At 38.1% G+C, this 18,416-nt stretch overlaps 1 protein-coding gene across 6 annotated transcripts in view; it reads left to right on the forward strand.

The window, feature by feature from the left end:
• The window catches only part of WASF1 (WASP family member 1), a 70,099-nt gene that overhangs the window by 13,621 nt on the left and 38,062 nt on the right, over positions 1–18,416 (forward strand). The window contains exon 2 of one of the 6 annotated variants that reach the window (XM_061427589.1): positions 7,233–7,345. The exons of the other annotated variants lie outside the window; for them this stretch is intronic. The gene's annotated coding sequence lies outside the window, so the exon portion shown is untranslated. The remainder of the gene's footprint in view (positions 1–7,232; positions 7,346–18,416) is intronic. 6 annotated transcript variants of the gene reach the window in all.

Consider the following 18,416-nt stretch of genomic DNA (forward strand, 5'->3'; position numbering starts at 1 on the left):
ACTTGAGCTTGTCTGAATTTGCATTGTTTTAATCCATTAGTCTTAACGATTTTTTGCTTGCACATTTCCAGAAAGAAAATGTACTCTTTTACACATTGAAGTTGAGTAGTATAATGTTACTGTTGTAAGTTTAAATCATTTTCTTGTTAACAGGTAATAGCAAATAAGCATTTATAGCAGGATATGAGCATTAACTATATTGGAATAAATGGTTATTGCTATTTGACTAAATGAGTTTTTGAGAGCTATATCAGAATATAATTGATGTACAATTGGATAAGTTTTGACTTATGGATACGCTTTGAAATCATCATTACAATCAATATAATGACCCCCCCACACACAAACCAATTTTCTGTTCTTTGTTTGTAATTCCTGCATCCTGTCTTTCCTTACTCCTTCCATCAATCCCAATCCCTACCCTAAGCAAAACCACTAATCTGCTATCTGACATAATAGGTTGGTGTGTATTTTCTGAAACTTGATATGAATAGAATCATACAGTGTAGAGTCTTTCTTGTTTGGCTGCTTTCATTTAGTGTAATGACTTTAAAATTTATCTGTATTTTCATATCCATCATTAGTTCATTTTTTACTGAACACTATCCCATTTTATAAACATTGTTCCAGTGGATAACAGTTTGTTTTTTATTGGTCTGTTGGTGATCATTTGGGTTTCCAGGTTTTGATTATTACAAATACAGCTGCTGTGAGTTTTCAAAGAAAGTACCAAAGTGTCTTTCAAAGTGGTTATGTCATTTCATAGTATTTCTACAAGCAGAGTAGGAGTTTGGTTGCTCCACATTCTTGCCATTTTAGTTTTAGCCATTCTAATAGGTGTGTAGTGGTATCTCCTTGTGACTTTAATTTGTGTTTTGCTAAAGAGTAATGAGGGCTTCCCGGGTGGCTCAGCTGGTAAAGAATCTGCCTGCAATGTGGGAGACCTGGGTTTGATCCCTGGGTTGGGAAGCTCCCCTGGAGAATTGAAAGGCTACCCAACTGCAGTATTCTGTCCCGGAGAATTCCATGGACTATATAGTCCATGGGGTTGCAAAGAGTCGGACATGACTGAGCGACTTTCACTTTTAAAGACTAATGATGTTGATCATCTTTTTAAATGTTATTTGTATATTTTCTTTTGTGAAGTATCTGTTCAAATATCTGGATATTTACCTTTGGGTTGTTTTCTAATTGAATTTTATTGTGTTTATTTGTGTTAGTTGCTCAGTCGTGTTGGATTCTTTGCGACCCCATGGACTGTAGCCCACTAGGCTTCTCTGTCCATAGGATTTTCCGGGTGGAATAGGTTGCCATTCCCTTCACCAGGGGCTCTTCCCGGATTGAACTCAGGTCTCTTGAATTGCAGGCAGATTCTGTACCATCTAAGCTACCAAGAAAGGTTTCTTCATTCTAGATACATCAAATATGTGATTTACAAATATTTTCTCACAACCTGTAAATTGTCTTTTCATTCCCTTAATGAGAAAGCAGAAGGTCTTAATTTCGATGAATTCTGGTTCAAAAATTTCTTTTTTTATGGATTGTGCTGTTGGTGTTACATCTAAAAAATCTACGCCTAAGTCAAAGCAGTAAAAATTTTCTTTTTTCTAGACGTCTTATAGTTTTACATTCTACATTTAGGTATGTGACTCATTTGTACATGGTAAGAGGTAAGGATCTAAGGTTTTTTTTTTTTTTAATAGCGATATCCAATTGTTGTAGCACCATTTAAAAAAAAAAGAATGTCAACTTTGTATCTGTGGAAGGAATCAGCTGACCAAATAATTCATCAGTTGGATTATTTCTGGACTCTTTTCTGTTCTATTGGATATTTGTCTCTCTTCATACCAGTACTACACTACCTAGAATAGTGTGGCTTTATAATAAGTATTGAAGTCGAGTAGTATAAATCCCTTAATACTGCTTTTCTTTTTCAAAGGACAATGTATTTCTTCTTTTGTGAGGTTCACTAAACCTTGTGTCTTTTCAGGATTTTTCCATTTCATGTAAGATGTGGAATTTATTAGTATAAGTTGTATGATATTTCCTAACGGTTCTTTTAATATCTGTAGAATCTATAGTGATAGCACTCCTATCATTCCTCAGATACTGTCAGTTTATATATCTTTATATGCCACCCTTCCCCATCAGCCTGGCTAGTGGGTTATTGTTTTTTATTGACGTTCTCATTATTTTTCTGTTTCAATGACTTTTGCTTTCACCTTCACTATTTCCTCTCTTTTGCTTACTTCCAGTTTAATTTGCTTTATTTTTTCTAGTTTGTTGAGGTGAAAGTAGTCGAGGCCATTCATTTAAGACCTTTCTTGTTTTCCAGTGTAGGCATTTTAATGCTGTAATTTTCCCTTTATGTACTACTGCTTTAGCTGCTTCCCTCATACATTATGATACTTTTGTTTTCATTTTCATTCAGTTCAAAACAACTATTTTTTCCCTTTTTATTTCAATTGGAGTTATTTGGAAATATATTTCCTAGCCTTCAACTATTTGAGGATTTTCCATAGATCATTTTGTTGTGATTGCTAATGTAATTAGATTGTGGTCAGAAAACATACCTTGTAGGATTTAAATCCTTTTACATTTATTCTTATTTTATGACTTAAAAGTGGTCTCTCTTGGTAAATGTTATTTGTATACTTGTAAGACTTAAAAATGTGTTTTGTATTGTTTTGGGATAGGATGTTCTATAAAGTTCAATTATCAAGTTGGTTAATGGTGTTCTTGCTTACTGACTGTCTGCTTGGTCTATTAGTGATTGAAAGATGTTGAAATTTTTAGCTATATCTATGGACTTTTCTGTATTATATTGTACTTCTGTTACTTTTTACTTTATTGAATCTATTTATTTGTAAAGTAAATAAACATTTTAGATTATGATGTATTCATGATGAATTGACAGCTTTGTTAGTATGAATATCTCTGGTAATATCCTTTCTCCAAAATCAACTTTGTCTGATATTAATATAGTCACTCCAGCTTTTTTTTTTTTCTTTAGCATGGTATATCTTTTTCTGTCCTTTTACTTTTAACCTCTTTGTGTATTCATGTTTAAAATTGTTTCTTATAGGCAGCATGTGGATGGGTCTTGTTTTTTAATTCAGTCTTACAATTTCTACCTTTTAATTGGCATGTTCAGATCATTTATGGTTAATGTGATTATTGATGACAGAGTTTAAATCTACCATTTTGTTATTTTCCTTTTGTTGTAATGTTCATAAATGTCTTATTTCCCTTTTCATTTTCTTTTAGTGTGAGTAAATTTTAAAAATTTATGGCTATGCTGGGTCTTCATTGCTCTGTGGATTTTTATCTAATTGTGGTGAACTGGAGGTACTCTCCAGTTGTAGAGCACAGGCTTCTCATTGCAGAGCACATGCCTTATGGCACGTGGGCTTCAGTAGTTGCAGTGAGTGGGCTCAGTAGTTGTGGTTCCTGGGCTTTAGAGTACAGGCTGAATAGTTGTGGCTCACAGGCTTTGTTGCTCCATGACATGTGGGATCTTCCCAGACCAGGGATCAAACCCATGTCTCCTGCATTGGCAGGCAGATTCTTTACCTGAGCCACCCGGGAAGCCTGAGTAATTTTTTTTTAATGATTCTGTTTTTTCTCCTTTGTTGGCTTAATAGCTGTAACTCCCTGTGGTATTTTAGTATTTGTTTTAGAGTTTTAAGTATACATTATTAACTTATCATAGCTTACTTTTAGGTGGAATGATGAATTTTTCACAAATCAGTTCGTTCAACTTTCAGATTATGTCACTGCTGCTGCTGCTGCTGCTAAGTCTCTTCAGTCATGTCCGACTCTGTGTGACCCCATAGACGGCAGCCCACCAGGCTCCCCCGTCCCTGGGATTCTCCAGGCAAGAACACTGGAGTGGGTTGCCATTTCCTTCTCCAATGCAGGAAAGTGAAACGTGAAAGTGAAGTCACTCAGTCGTGTCTGACTCTTCATGACCCCATGGACTGCAGCCCACCAGGCTCTTCCGTCCATGGGATTTTCTAGGCAAGAGTACTGGAGTGGGTTGCCATTGCCTTCTCCAGGAGTCATATCTACCTGGATTCAAATCCCAGCCATGATACTTAGTGTAGAAGGTATACTTCCTATACCGTAGTCTTCTTATCTGTAAAATGGAGTTAAACTCTTTCATAGAATGGTACCTGACATACAGTAAGCACTATAATTTGTAGCTGCTTTTATTAAAAATTATGTTGATGAAAATCTCTTATGAATCCTAGCTACCTTGACATCATTCTTCTCCCATCACCCTAGTGAAAGTACCTATTCTTTAGATTAGTCATTTGTCTGCTACGCTTCTGCCTTTCCCAATTTGAATCAATCCTCTTGCCAAATTAATCTTTCTTCAATATAACACCAATCATGTAATATCATTTCTCAGTTCAAAAGTATTTCCACCTGACTGGTCACTTCCTCCAGAATTAAGAACAAACTCTTCATCCTGACAAGCAATATAGCCCATTGTATCTGTCTTCATCTTTCCTTTTCTTTCACTACTGTTTTACTTTTAGTCTATATAATTCAGTCAAACTGCAGTCTCTTTCTTCTCCAAATATAGTTTCCTGTCTCTGAATTTGTTGTTGCTGTTTTGTATGTCCCTATAAAATTTTGAGAGCAAGTATGTCTGAAAATTACTTTTTGGACCAGTGTTCACCTGTCATAATCCTTTACATCTTTGAAGGCTCCCATCAAATATTGGGTTGGCCAAAATGTTTATTTGGGTTTTTGTAAGATGTTGTATAAAAACCCAAACAAGCTTTTTGGCCAGCCCAATACTATTTATTTCATTGAGCTTTTCCTGATACTTAACTGGTTGTGGTTTTTCCATTCATTATATTTCTATAATTCTCCTGTGCTTTTCTTGTATCACTAGCCTTGTACTACCTTTGTTTATACAGGTCCACAGTTCCCTCTCTGTAGTTCTAAAGTTCAAAAGACTCTGAAAACTAAAAGTTTCTCTTAAAAAAAAAAAAAAAATCTAATTTAGTGGCTCTGGTGGGCAAAATGATAGACCCTGAAGAGGTCCATATCCTAATCCCGGAACCTGTAAACATTACATTACTTGGTAAAAGGGGCTTTGCAGAGATGATTAAATTAAAGATCTTGCAATGGGGAGATTAGCTTGGATTACCCAGATGGGCTCAGTGTAATTTGCAAGAGTCCGAGGGAGGCAAAAGAGTCAGAGAAGAAAATGTCATGGCAGAAGTAAAAATTAGAGTGATGGGATTGCTAATTATTAAGATGAAAGGCCAGGAGCCAAGGAAAGCAAACAGCATCCAGAAGTCAGGCAAGGCAAAGGACAGATTCTCCCGTGGATCCTCTAGAAAGAGACCAGCTTTGTAGACATCTGGGCTTTAGCACAAGGACAGTTGTGACTTCTGGATCTAAAAGATAATAAATTTGTACTGTGTCAGTCAGTCAGTTCAGTCGCTCAGTCGTGTCCGACTCTTTGCGACCCCATGAATCACAGCACGCCAGGCCTCCCTGTCCATCACCATCTCCCGGAGTTCACTCAAACTCATGTCCATCGAGTCTGCAATGCCATCCAGCCAGCTAATCCTCTGTCATCCCCTTCTCCTCCTGCCCCCAATCCCTCCCAGCATCAGAGTCTTTTCCAATGAGTCAGCTCTTTGCATGAGGTGGCCAAAGTACTGGAGTTTCAGCTTTAGCATCATTCCTTCCAAAGAACACCCAGGGCTGATCTCCTTCAGAATGGACTGGTTGGATCTCCTTGTAGTCCAAGGGACTCTCAAGAGTCTTCTCCAACACCACAGTTCAAAAGCATCAATTCTTTGGCGCTCAGCTTTCTTCACAGTCCAACTCTCACATCCATACATGACCACTGGAAAGTCACTATATTTGCTACAGCAGCAGTTGAAAACTCACGTAGTATTAATATTTGACCTGAATGGATAAGAGGCTATTTATAGTCTATATTTATACCAGTTAGTGAATATTCATACATTTCACTATGAATAAAAGTAATAATGTTGGATCATAGGGTGCCTACCTGGACCTTAGTGAATGATTTCTTAATATACAGTATATATACTATATTACCTTTCTAAAATCTGAGAAATTCTAAATTCTGAAACATATTTTCCCCCCAGTGGGTTTAAAAAAAAAGTTTGTGGACCTAACGCTATTTATACTAATAATCTCTCTTTCCCTCTAAAAGATTATAAACTACATGAGGGCAGAAATTAAAACTTATTATTCATCTTTGTGTCTCCCAGTTCGATGACTTACAGGTAATATGTGTGAAAAAAATATTTTTGAATTAACCTTAAGTATTTGTAAACATCGTGGGGAATATAAAGTTGTGGGAGACCTGTCCCAAATCATCTCAGATCCTAGTGAGGAATATAAGTCATGTATTGGCTCATAATGAGACACTACAATGTAAGTAACATACAAATAGCATCAGAAAAGGACTGAAGTAATCTGTGAAAGTTCCACTAAAGAGGTGATTTTTTTAGCTGTTACAGTGACTACCATTTGTATAAGATCTACTGTACTAGGTTTTTAATGTTCATGACTAAATCCCCACAAAAATCTTATGATAAAACAGATACTTAGGGATATTGCATAACTCAGTCCTAAAGGTGAGGACTTAGGACCAAATCTCCTATATTGAGATTTGGTTCATCCTTCAAGGAGAGAATGGCACGAACAGAAGTGTGAAAGTAGTTGGAGCATAAGTTCAGAAAACTAGATTATTTTAAAAAGAGTTTATTTACATAATACTGTAATTGATCTAAAATAGAGGTCTCTGTTAAATAAAGTGTTAAGTCTTAGTCTCTGGTTGCTGGAATTTGGGATAATTTTATTTTCATGTTTGTCAATATTTTTCAAATTTTCTTCAAGAAACATACCAATTATATAACTGGCAGCAATAAACATTATTTCACATGATTAAAAGATAAGTATATTTTTTCTGAATATAGTTGGAAAAACATTTGATCCTAGCTACTATTTGGTATAGTTTTTTAATTTAGTGAGCTATCTAAACTTACTTCACTTTAAAGTAACTTACCTTAGCAATTCCCTCTTTCAACTGCTTGCAGAGAACCATCATTTAAAAATGTGTTTCAGCATTAGTTACTGCTTTTATGCCAGAAACAGTGTAATTGTGTCTTTGGAAATACACTGTATTGTGTTTGAAATTAGTATATAAATTCTATCTCTGTGTATTTCAGCAACCTAGTATTTAATGTGAAAAATGTTCCTGTAGAGAAACAGAAGAGGTGAGGAAAGCCTATTGTGAAGAATCACACTAACAGCAATGTGGTTATTCCTGCGTTTGCAAGAGGTAAACTGCTAATCCTACCTAGATACTCTAGGCACATAGGAACTAGGTTTTATTTGTTATGTATGTATGTATGTGCTTAGTCATGTCCAACTCTTTGCAACCCAATGGACTGTAGCCCGCCAGGCTCCTCTGTCCATAATCATCTAAGATGATGGTAACAAGTACTTATTTTAGGCAATAAATTTTATTTTCACGTTGGGTGTTGACTCTGGAAACATTTTCATTTTCATTCACTCTAATAAATTTAGTTTTGTCCATCCCTCTTTTACTATCTGCAGTTATTGGCAAATAAACCAATATGGTGCCATGCAAAAATTAGATATTGATTATTTTAAAAATGTTCATTGAACACTTGCTGTGTAGCAAGAAGTATGCTAAATATTTGTACAGTAATGAATGAAAACAGTACTCTTATGGAACTTACAGGCTGGTAGGAAGGATATAACCAGTAGATAAACAAGTAAATATGTATTTATAAATTTAAAACATGCTGTGAGGGAAACAAATAGGACACCATAATAGGATAAGAAGGGGACCTATGTAAGAGGAATTTGGAAGGGCCTTTTGAGCTACGAGAAATGAAAAGAGGCCAGTGATGCCAAGAGGGAACGGTGCATACAAAGGCCCTACAGTGGAAAAGAGCTTGGTGTGAAAGGAAAAGGTTGGTGTGACTGGAGCAACAAAAAGAAGGGTTGAAGGTGAGAATGGAAAGGTCTTAAAGGCTACAGTGAAGAGAGTACATTTAGAATAGGGAAGCTGTTGAAAGGGTTTTAAGCAGAAGAAATAATGTAATCAGACATATTTTAAGAGTATCTTGAGCTCCTCTAAGAAGACAGTAATGGATGCAGATAGATGAAATGAGTCTAAATTATGGTCTGAACAAGAGACAGTAGTAGCTTGGTTCAGCATAGTGTTAGTGAATTAGTAGATATATATTTTGAAGGTAGAATCAACCCAGATGTAGGGGATGAATAGAGATAGGAGTCAAAAGGATTAATAGGCTTCTGACCACGATAATTAAATGCATATTTGTGAATATCTGTTCATACATACAGGTGATGCAATTTGTTGAACTTGGTATTCCATTAGCTATTGCAGGGTTTAATGGTAAAAAGGACTATATTTTCATTAAAATAGTAGATCCCAGAAATTTCTCTGAAAATAAATGCTTTCCTTATCAAACTTATTTCTTCAAGAGAGGGATCTTAAAGTTTTTTTAATATAGTTTATAAAAGCTGATTATCTTGTTGTATCTTCAGTATATAGTACAGTGACCGACATAGACAACAGACATTCAGTAGTGATTCATTGAATAAATTCTTCATTTAGAAAGAAAAATAACGTTCCCAGAATCAAACTGAAAGAAACGGTGCCAGTGCCATGAAGCAGTTTTTCATTAAAGTTGACCACAGGTGATTTGTTAGGTTAGGTAGACTGTGACAAAGAAATCAAGCAGATATGATTTAAACTTACATCTCAAATCATAAAATATTTTGTTCTGTGACATTATTTAGAAGCTACTTTTGGAGGCGTTATAGGATCTCTAGGATCTTGGAATCAATTTCTGGACAACATAGGATGAATGGAAAAAACATTGAACTAGGTAGGACCTAGGAAGCCTGATTTCCAATTTTGACTCTGCTATGTATACTTCGGGCTAGTTACTAGCTCCCTACACTTCAGTTTCCCCACAAAAATAGGAATCGTCTATATCTCTCTTGAGGACCTTTTTGTAATGATTTACTGCAATGATTAAATACATAAACATTTACATCTACATATATATAGCATTTAAAAGACCTTTATGGTACCCAGTATATAGGTCTCTGGATAAATTGTGAAATGACCACACTAAGCAGCTCCTTGACTTTGTTTCTCCATCCTTTTAAGTGTGGCTTTGCCTGGTGATTGTGCTATGGCTAATAAACTCAGTGGAGGTTATGTTTGGTGAGTTCTGAGCCTGGGCATTAAGAGGTGTTGCATGTTTCCATATGTAGTCAAATCTAGGCTAGCCAGATAGATGATGAGAGATCCTTTGGAATAGAGACAACCATCCCAGCTGAGCCATCTTAGACCAGCCTGTCTACCTGGCAGCTGGCCACAGCATATGAATGAGCCTGGCCAAGATCAGCAGAACTGTTCAGCTGAGCATAGCCTAGATTGCTGACTCAGAATTGGTTGTTATTTTAAGCTACTAATTTTTGAGGTGGTTTTGTTATGTAACAAAAGCCAGTTGATGCAATCAGTGTCCTTAGTAAATCTTACTAAATTAATAGAAAAATAGAATTTATTGGGGTGCTGTTATTTACCAGACACTTAAAAATTTTTACATGTACTTCTCTTCTTTCTAATTCTTAAATCTGCTCTTAGTAATCTTTTGAGTAGTGTGATTGAATTTTAGTCTCCCTGACCCAAAGTCCATGGCCCTGTCCAATAAGCCATGCTACCTCTCAAATGAGATTATTTAGAAATGTTTTATAAACTTAACACTATAAAGTGTTACAGTAGATGAAATTATTATAGCATATATAGTGTCCTTTCAGATTGTAAAGAAAAATATTCAGATTTCCTTAGCCAATGGAAACCAATGGGAACTCCAGAGTAGGGTTGTAAAGAGGATGAGTAGACATACAGGCCCCTGGATCTTAGTGGTTACAGAATAAGGATTTATATTATATTGTTCGGGGTGTATTAGTGGCTTTAGTGACCAGTTTTTCAGTGTTTATGTTAACATTCCTGTTACCTAATAAAGGATTTGAATTTGTCACTGCCTTCCATGGAGTTGTCCATTAGGGCAGAGTTTTGTGCCATGTCAGTTTATAGCTGACAGGCCTTCCCTGTGTCTTGTCATGAGTGTCCCTGGTAGCTCAGCTGGTAAAGAATCTGCATGTAATGCAGGAGACCCAGGTTCGATTCCTGGGTCAGGAAGATCCCCTGGAGAAGGGAACTGCTACCCACTCCAGTATTCGGGCCTGGAGAATTCCATGGACTGTATAGTCCATGGTGTCACAAAGAGTCAGACACAACTGAGCGACTTTCACATCACTTATGTCTTGTCATATGTGGCTACATGCTTGCTAAGTTGCTTCAGTCGTGTCCATCTCTTTGTGACCCTATGGACCTGTAGACTGCCAGGCTTATCTGACCATGGGATTCTCCAGGCAAGAATACTGGAGTTGGGTTGCCATGCCCTTCTCCAGGGGATCTTGCTGACCTGTTCCAGATCAAATACCAATCCAGTGGTTGTGATCATATTACCAGATTTAGTTTAATTGAAAGCAGAGTGGTACAACTCATTAGTTTTATTCTATGCAAAGCTAATTTTGTTTCTTTAGAAGTGGGGGAGGGGGTTGTGTGTATCTCTTACCTCTCACAGGATAATAAACTACTCCAAAACTTCATGGCTTAAAACAGCTATCTTATCTGTTTATGATTCTATAGGCCAGCAGTTTGGGCTAGGATCAGCTGAGCAGTTCATCTGCTGACCTTGTCCAGGCTACTTACATGACTGCAGTTATCTGGTGGCCCAGTTTGGGTTGGATAGTTTGAGGAGGTCATCTAGATTTTCTGCTGTGCTGCAGTACACGGGCTTGCAAAGAGTTGGACACGACTTGGTGACTGAAAAACGAACAACAGTCTGAGAAGACCTCATTCACATGACTGGCAGTTGGTTCTGGATATTGGCTGGGCCACGTGTCCCCAGAAGGCTATCTGAGCTTATCTGTGGAAGAGTTCAAAAAAAGCATTTATAGGAGATGTTAGGTCTCTTGCCTGGAGAATCCCAGGGACAGGGGAGCCTGGTGGGCTGCCGTCTATGGGGTTGCACAGAGTCGGACACGACTGAAGCAACTTAGCAGCAGCAGCAGCAGGTCTCTTGAGGCCTAGACTTGGAGATCACACAGTGTCACTTCCACCACATGATACTGTCAAAACAAGTCACAAAACCAGTCCAAATTTAAGGAGTATGAAAATAACGTAATGAAGAGTTACAAAGAATTTGCAGTCATTTCTAATTTACCATAGGTCCCGAGGCACTTAAGTTTGCATGAATTGGATAATACCTATGGGTAATAACACACAATTATTAAAAAATTACCACACAAATTTGACTTGTGTTATTTGGTAGAATAATGTAGAGAGTCATAGCCCTGGGGGAGTGTGGGAGGTGATAAGAAGATGGAGACTAGGTTTATACTTCCTTAAATGGCATAGAATAGCAAAGAGAAATGTTATTTGCAAGGAATGAATTCTTACAAAAACAAAAAATTTCACAGTTTTTATCTTTTTTAGAAGACAATTACATGCAGGTAGACTTTAAGTAATCTGAAAACTAGTATTTTTCTTTTTTAATCTTCATTTTTAATTGCAAAATTACTCCTTGCAATCTTGTGATATAATAAGAAACATGTAGTTGGTCTTTGTCCCTGGTTCTTGGCACAAGCTCCTAAAACTTTTGAGTATCTTTTTGTATGCAAATAAGATGACTAGTTGGAGAAGGCAGTGGCACCCCACTCCAGTACTCTTGCCTGGAAAAAACCTCATGGATGGAGGAGCCTGGTAGGCTGCAGACCATGGGGTCGCGAAGAGTCAGACACGACTGAGCGACTTCACTTTCACTTTTCCCTTTCATGCATTGGAGAAGGAAATGGCAACCCACTCCAGTGTTCTTGCCTGGAGAGTCCCAGGGACGGGGGAGCCTGGTGGGCCACCGTCTATGGGGTCGCACAGAGTCGGACATGACTGAAGCGACTTAGCAGCAGCAAGATGACTAGTGGCAGGGGGCCCCTAGATACCCCTTAGATGGGGACCATAAAAACCAAGACTTGATTAAGAAACTTAGAACTTTCAACGTTACTCCCTAACCTCTAAGAAAGGAAGAGGGTCTAGAGATTGTTAACCATCAATGAACAATGATTTCATCAACCATGCTTATGTAACGAAACGTCCATAAAAACTCTTACTAAACTACAGGATTTGGAAAGCTTCCAGATTGATGAACACACTGAGATGCTGGGAGGGTGGTGTGCCCAGACAGGACATGGAAAGTCTGCATGAACTTCTCCAGACCATAAGATTCTCCAAAACCTTGCCCATATTTGTTGTTTAATCACTAAGTCATGTCCAACTCTTGCAACCACATGGCTGTTTTTGAGTTGTATCTTTTATATCAAACCAGTTAAAATAGTAAAGTGTTTTTCTGAGTCCCTCGAGTTGTTCTAGCAAGTTAGCAAACCTGAGGAGGGGGTCATGGAAACCCCTGATTATAGCTTGTTGGGGAGAAAAATGGAAGGCCTAAGACTTTTAACTGGCTTCTGAAGTTGGGGGCAGTCTTGTGGAAGTGAGCAGCCTGTGGGGTTGCGCTGTCTCCAAGTAGTTAATGTTGGAATTAAATTGACTTGTAGGACATACTGGGTGACTCAGAATTGATGCTTTTGAACTGTGGTGTTGGAGAAGACTCTTGAGAGTCTCTTGGACTGCAAGGAGATCAAACCAGTAAGTTCTAAAGGAGATCAGTCCTAGGTGTTCATTGGAAGGACTGGTGCTGAAGCTGAAACTCCCAATACTTTGGCCGCCTGATTGCAAAGAACTGACTCATTGGAAAAGACTCTGATGCTGGGAAAGATTGAAGGCGGGAGGAGAAGGGGACGATAGAGGATGAGATGTTTTGGATGGCATCACTGACTCTATGGACATGTGTTTGAGTAAGCTTCTGGAGTTGGTGATGGATAGGGAAGCTTGATGTGCTGCAGTCCGTGGGGTCGCAAAGAGTCCAACACAACTGAGTGACTGAACTGAACTGAGGTGACTCAGTGGATAAAGAATTCTGCCTGCAATGCAGGAGATGAAGGCAGACGTGAATTTGATCCCTGGGTCTGGAAGGTCTCCTGGAGGAGGGCATGGCGAACTACTCCCGTATTCTTGCCTGGAGAATCCCATGGACAGAGGGGCCTAGTGGGCTACAATCCACAGGATTGCAAAGAGTCAGACACAGCTGAAGCGACTGAGCACGCATGCACGTAGGACATACTGAATTGACTTGTAGAATGCTCAGTTGTTGTCCACAGAGAACTGGAGAACTGCTTGGTATGGAAAAATTACCCATTTATTGTCAGAAATGAGGTGTGGGTAAAAACAGAGCACAATACTTGTGTTCTGCTGCGTGTTTTAAAAAATGTAACATTCAGATTTGATTATTGATTATGTTAAAGACCAGAACAGTTTTTCTGAAGATTCAACAAAGCATACACATAGTGGATTCTGTGGTCATGCAAAATAATAGTTCACAAAAGGGAAAGTGGCAGAAATTCAGAAAACTGCTGTTCCCTTTCATCCAAATATTGTTCTTTAGAATGGAAAAAAGCTATTCTAATTATAAGATTGTGTAGCCCTTTATCCTTGGAAAATTCTTAAGAAATACAAAGTTTTTTCATGGAAATAATCATTAGCATCTTTGAGTTCTTATTTGCTATGTTTCGGGCCTTCTCCTAGTCATTTTAGTGGCTCAGACAGTAAAGAATCTGCCCGCAATGCAGGAGACCCGAGTTCAATCCCCGGATTGGGAAGAAACCCTGGAGAAGGAAATGGCAGCCCACTCCAGTTTTCTTGTCTGGAGAATCCCATGGACAGAGGAGCCTGGTGAGCTATAGTCCATAAGGTTGCAAAGAATCGGACATGACTGAGCAACTACACAGAATCTTTACAAACAACCCAGGTGGTGCTATTGCAGGAGACATAAGAGATGTGGGTTTGATCCCCTGGTTGGGACAATGCCCTGGAGGAGGACAGTAATGAAATACCCATTCCAGTATTCTTGCCTGAAGGATTCCATGGACAGGGGAGCCTGGCAGGCTACATTCCATAGGGTTGCAATGAGTCAGACACAACTGAAGCGACTTAGCACACATTCACACACGACCAACCAAGTGAAGTAGGTAGTATTAATCCCAGAGGCACAGAGAGGTTAAAGTCCTTAGTACAGTTTGTAAGTGGCAGAACCATACTCAAACCCCATCTCCTTTGTTGTCAGGCTCTGTATCCCTAAACATTATATCAGATCAGATCAGATCAGTCGCTCAGTCGTGTCCGACTCTTTGCGACCCAATGAAGTGCAGCATGCCAGGCCTCCCTGTCCATCACCAACTCCCGGAGTTCACTGAGACTCACGTCCATAGAGTCAGTGATGCCATCCAGCCATCTCACCCTCTGTCGTCCCCTTCTCCTCTTGCCCCCAATCCCTCCCAGCATCAGAGTCTTTTCCAGTGAGTCAACTCTTTGCATGGGGTGGCCAAAGTACTGGAGTTTCAGCTTCAGCATCATTCCTTCCAAAGAAATCCCAGGGTTGATCTCCTTCAGAATGGACTGGTTGGATCTCCTCGCAGTCCAAGGGACTCTCAAGAGTCTTCTCCAACACCACAGTTCAAAAGCATCAATTCTTCAGCGCTCAGCCTTCTTCACAGTCCAACTCTCACATCCATACATGACCACAGGAAAAACCATAGCCTTGACTAGACGAACATTTGTTGGCAAAGTAATGTCTCTGCTTTTGAATATGCTATCTAGGTTGGTCATAACTTTCCTTCCAAGGAGTAAGCGTCTTTTAATTTCATGGCTGCAGTCACCATCTGCAGTGATTTTGGAGCCCCCAAAAATAAAGTCTGACACTGTTTCCACTGTTTCCCCATCTATTTCCCATGAAGAGATGGGACCGGATGCCATGATCTTCGTTTTCTGAATGTTGAGCTTTAAGCCAACTTTTTCACTCTCCACTTTCACTTTCATCAAGAGGCTTTTGAGTTCCTCTTCACTTTCTGCCATAAGGGTGGTGTCATCTGCATATCTGAGGTTATTGATATTTCTCCCGGCAATCTTGATTCCAGCTTGTGTTTCTTCCAGTCCAGCGTTTCTCATGATGTGCTCTGCATATAAGTTAAATAAACAGTGTGACAATATACAGCCTTGACGTACTCCTTTTCCTATTTGGAACCAGTCTGTTGTTCCATGTCCAGTTCTAACTGTTGCTTCCTGACCTGCATACAAATTTCTCAAGAGGCAGATCAGGTGGTCTGGTATTCCCATCTCTTTCAGAATTTTCCACAGTTTCTTGTGATCCACACAGTCAGAGGCTTTGGCATAGTCAATAAAGCAGAAATAGTTGTTTTTCTGGAACTCTCTTGCTTTTTCCATGATCCCGCGGATGTTGGCAATTTGATCTCTGGTTCCTCTGCCTTTTCTAAAACCAGCTTGAACATCAGAAAGTTCACGGTTCACATATTGCTGAAGCCTGGCTTGGAGAATTTTGAGCATTACTTTACTAGTGTGTGAGATGAGTGCAATTGTGCGGTAGTTTGAGCATTCTTTGGTATTGCCTTTCTTTGGGATTGGAATGAAAACTGACCTTTTCCAGTCCTGTGGCCACTGCTAAGTTTTCCAAATTTGCTGGCATATTGAGTGCAGTATTATATAAATATTTGTGTATGTATGTATTGATTGATTGTACCACACGACTTGTGGGATTTTAGTTCCCTAACCAGAGATTGAACCCAGGCCTTTGGCAGTGAAAGCATGGAGTCCTAACTACTGGACTTCCAGGGAATTCTCATTGTTTTGATTTGTAGTTCTCAAATGACATATGATGTTGAGCATGTTTTTATATGCTTCTTTACCATCTATATATCTCTTCTGGTGAAGTGTCTGTTTAGATCTTTAGCCCAGTTTTTAATCAGGTTATTCTTTAAAAAAAAAAAAAACTTAACAATTGCTTGTATACTCTGGACAACAGTTCTTTTTCAGTCCTTTGCAAATGTTTTTTCACAGTTTGTGACATGTCTTCTCATTCTCTTGATGTCTTTTGTAGAGCAGAAATTTTTAATTTTAATAAAGTCCAGCTCATCAGTTATTTTTTCATGGATCTGAAAAGTCACTGCCAAACACAAAGTCATCTAGATTTTCTCCTTTGTTATCTTCTAGAAGTTTTATAGATTTTCATTTCACATTTAGGTCTGTGATTCATTTTCAGTTAATTTTTGTGAAAGGTGTAAGGTCTGTGTTTATATTCACTTTTTTACATGTAGATGTCCAGTTTTCCAGCACCATTTGTTAAAGACTCTGCTCTCCATTGCACAGGCATATCTTGGATATGTTGTGGATTTGGTTCCAGACAACCCCAATAAAGTGTATACACATTTAAGCTAGTCACATGAATTTTTTTCCTTCTTAGTGCATATAAAAGTTATGTTTATGTTATACTTTAGTCTATTATGTGTGGAATAGCACTATGTGTAAAAAATAATACATTAATTGAAAAATACTTTATTGCTAAAACTACTGTCATCTGATGACACAGGGTTGCCACAAACCTTCAATTTGTAAGAAATGCAGTATCTGTGAAGCACAATAAAATGAGGTGTGCCTATTATTATTTTACTTTTCTTGTCTAAAATCAGTTGGCGGTATTTATGTGGGCCTGTTTGTGGGCACTCTGTTCTGTTCCATTGATCTATTTGCCCGTGCTTTTGCCAGTATCGTACTGTCTCACTTACTGTAGCTTTATACTAAGGCTTGAAGTCAGGTAGCATCAGTCTTCCAACTAATTTTTGTTCCCTTCAATATCACATTGGCTGTTCTGAGTCTTTTGGCTTTCCATATAAACTTCAGAATCAGTTTGTCAGTAGCTACAAAATAAATTGCCAGGATTTTGATTTGGATTGCATTGAATCTTTAGATCAAGTTGTGAAGAACTTATATCATGACCATATTGAATCTTCCTATCTATGAATGTGAAATATTGCTTCATTTATTTAGTTCTTTTTCTTTTTTTCAAATCAGAGCTTTATAGTTTCCCTCATATAAATCTCATATAAGTTTATACCTAAGTAGTTTGGGGCTTGGGGTGCTAATGTAAATTATATGTTATTAATTTAAATTTACAGTTGTTATTGCTGGTATATTGAAAAACAGTTGAGTTTTATATATTAACCTTGTATCCTGTTGTCTTGTTATAATTTATTAGTTCCAGGAGTTTTTGTTGATTATTTTGGATTTTCAACATATATAGTCATGTTATCTGTGAATAAAGACAGTTTTATTTCTTCTAAATCTGTTTATTTTTTTCCTTTTCTTGTCATATTGCTCTGGCTAAGACTTTGAGTAGGATGTGATGATATGGGACATTTTTGCCTTGTTTCTAACCTTGGCAGGAAAGCTTCTAGTTTCTCACCATGAAGTATGATGTTAGCTGTAGGTAATAGCTTTAGCTATTGGTGGTAGTGGTGGTTTAGTCACTAAGTCATGTCTGACTCTTGCAATCCCATGGACTGTAGCCTGCCAGGCTCCTCTGTCCATGGGATTCTCCAAGCAAGAATACAGGAGTGGGTTGCCATTTACTTCTCCAGCTTTAGCTATTAGATGCTGCTTATTAAGTTGAGGAAGTTACCATCTATTCCTGGTTTGCTAGACATTCTGAATTTATCATGAAAAAGTGTTAGGCTTGTCAAATGTTTTTTCTACATAATTAATATGATCATGTGACTTTTCTTCCATAGCAGGTTGATGGGATGGATTCAATTTGATTGATTTTTGACTGTGGAACCAGTCTTCCATGACTCAAATGAATCCCACGTTGTTGTAGTGTGTAATTTTTGTATACCTTAATGATTTTGCTAAATTTTTGTGGGGGATTTTTGCATCTGTATTCATCAGGGGTGTTGATTTGTAGTTTTCTTTTCCTGATATTAGTATATCTTTATCTGGCTTTTGTATTAGTGTAATGCCAACTTCATTGACTTAGGAAGTATTCCTTCCTCCTTTATCTTTGTTTAATGACTTTTGAAGCAAGCCATGTGCTGTCTGCCTGATAAATCTTAATTTATATTTTGTCTGTTTTGAGAATACTGTATAATGAAAAAATGTGATTAGATAAGAATAGACTCACAGAAGAGGAATCATGAAAAATAGGGTAGTTGGAATACAGAATGAAGCAGGGCAAAGACTAATAGAGTTTTGCCAAGAAAATGCACTGGTCATAACAAACACCCTCTTCCAACAACACAAGAGAAGACTCTATACATGGACA

Source organism: Bos javanicus, chromosome 9 (genome assembly GCF_032452875.1).
Source record: "Bos javanicus breed banteng chromosome 9, ARS-OSU_banteng_1.0, whole genome shotgun sequence".
Classification (NCBI taxonomy): Eukaryota; Metazoa; Chordata; class Mammalia; order Artiodactyla; family Bovidae; genus Bos; species Bos javanicus.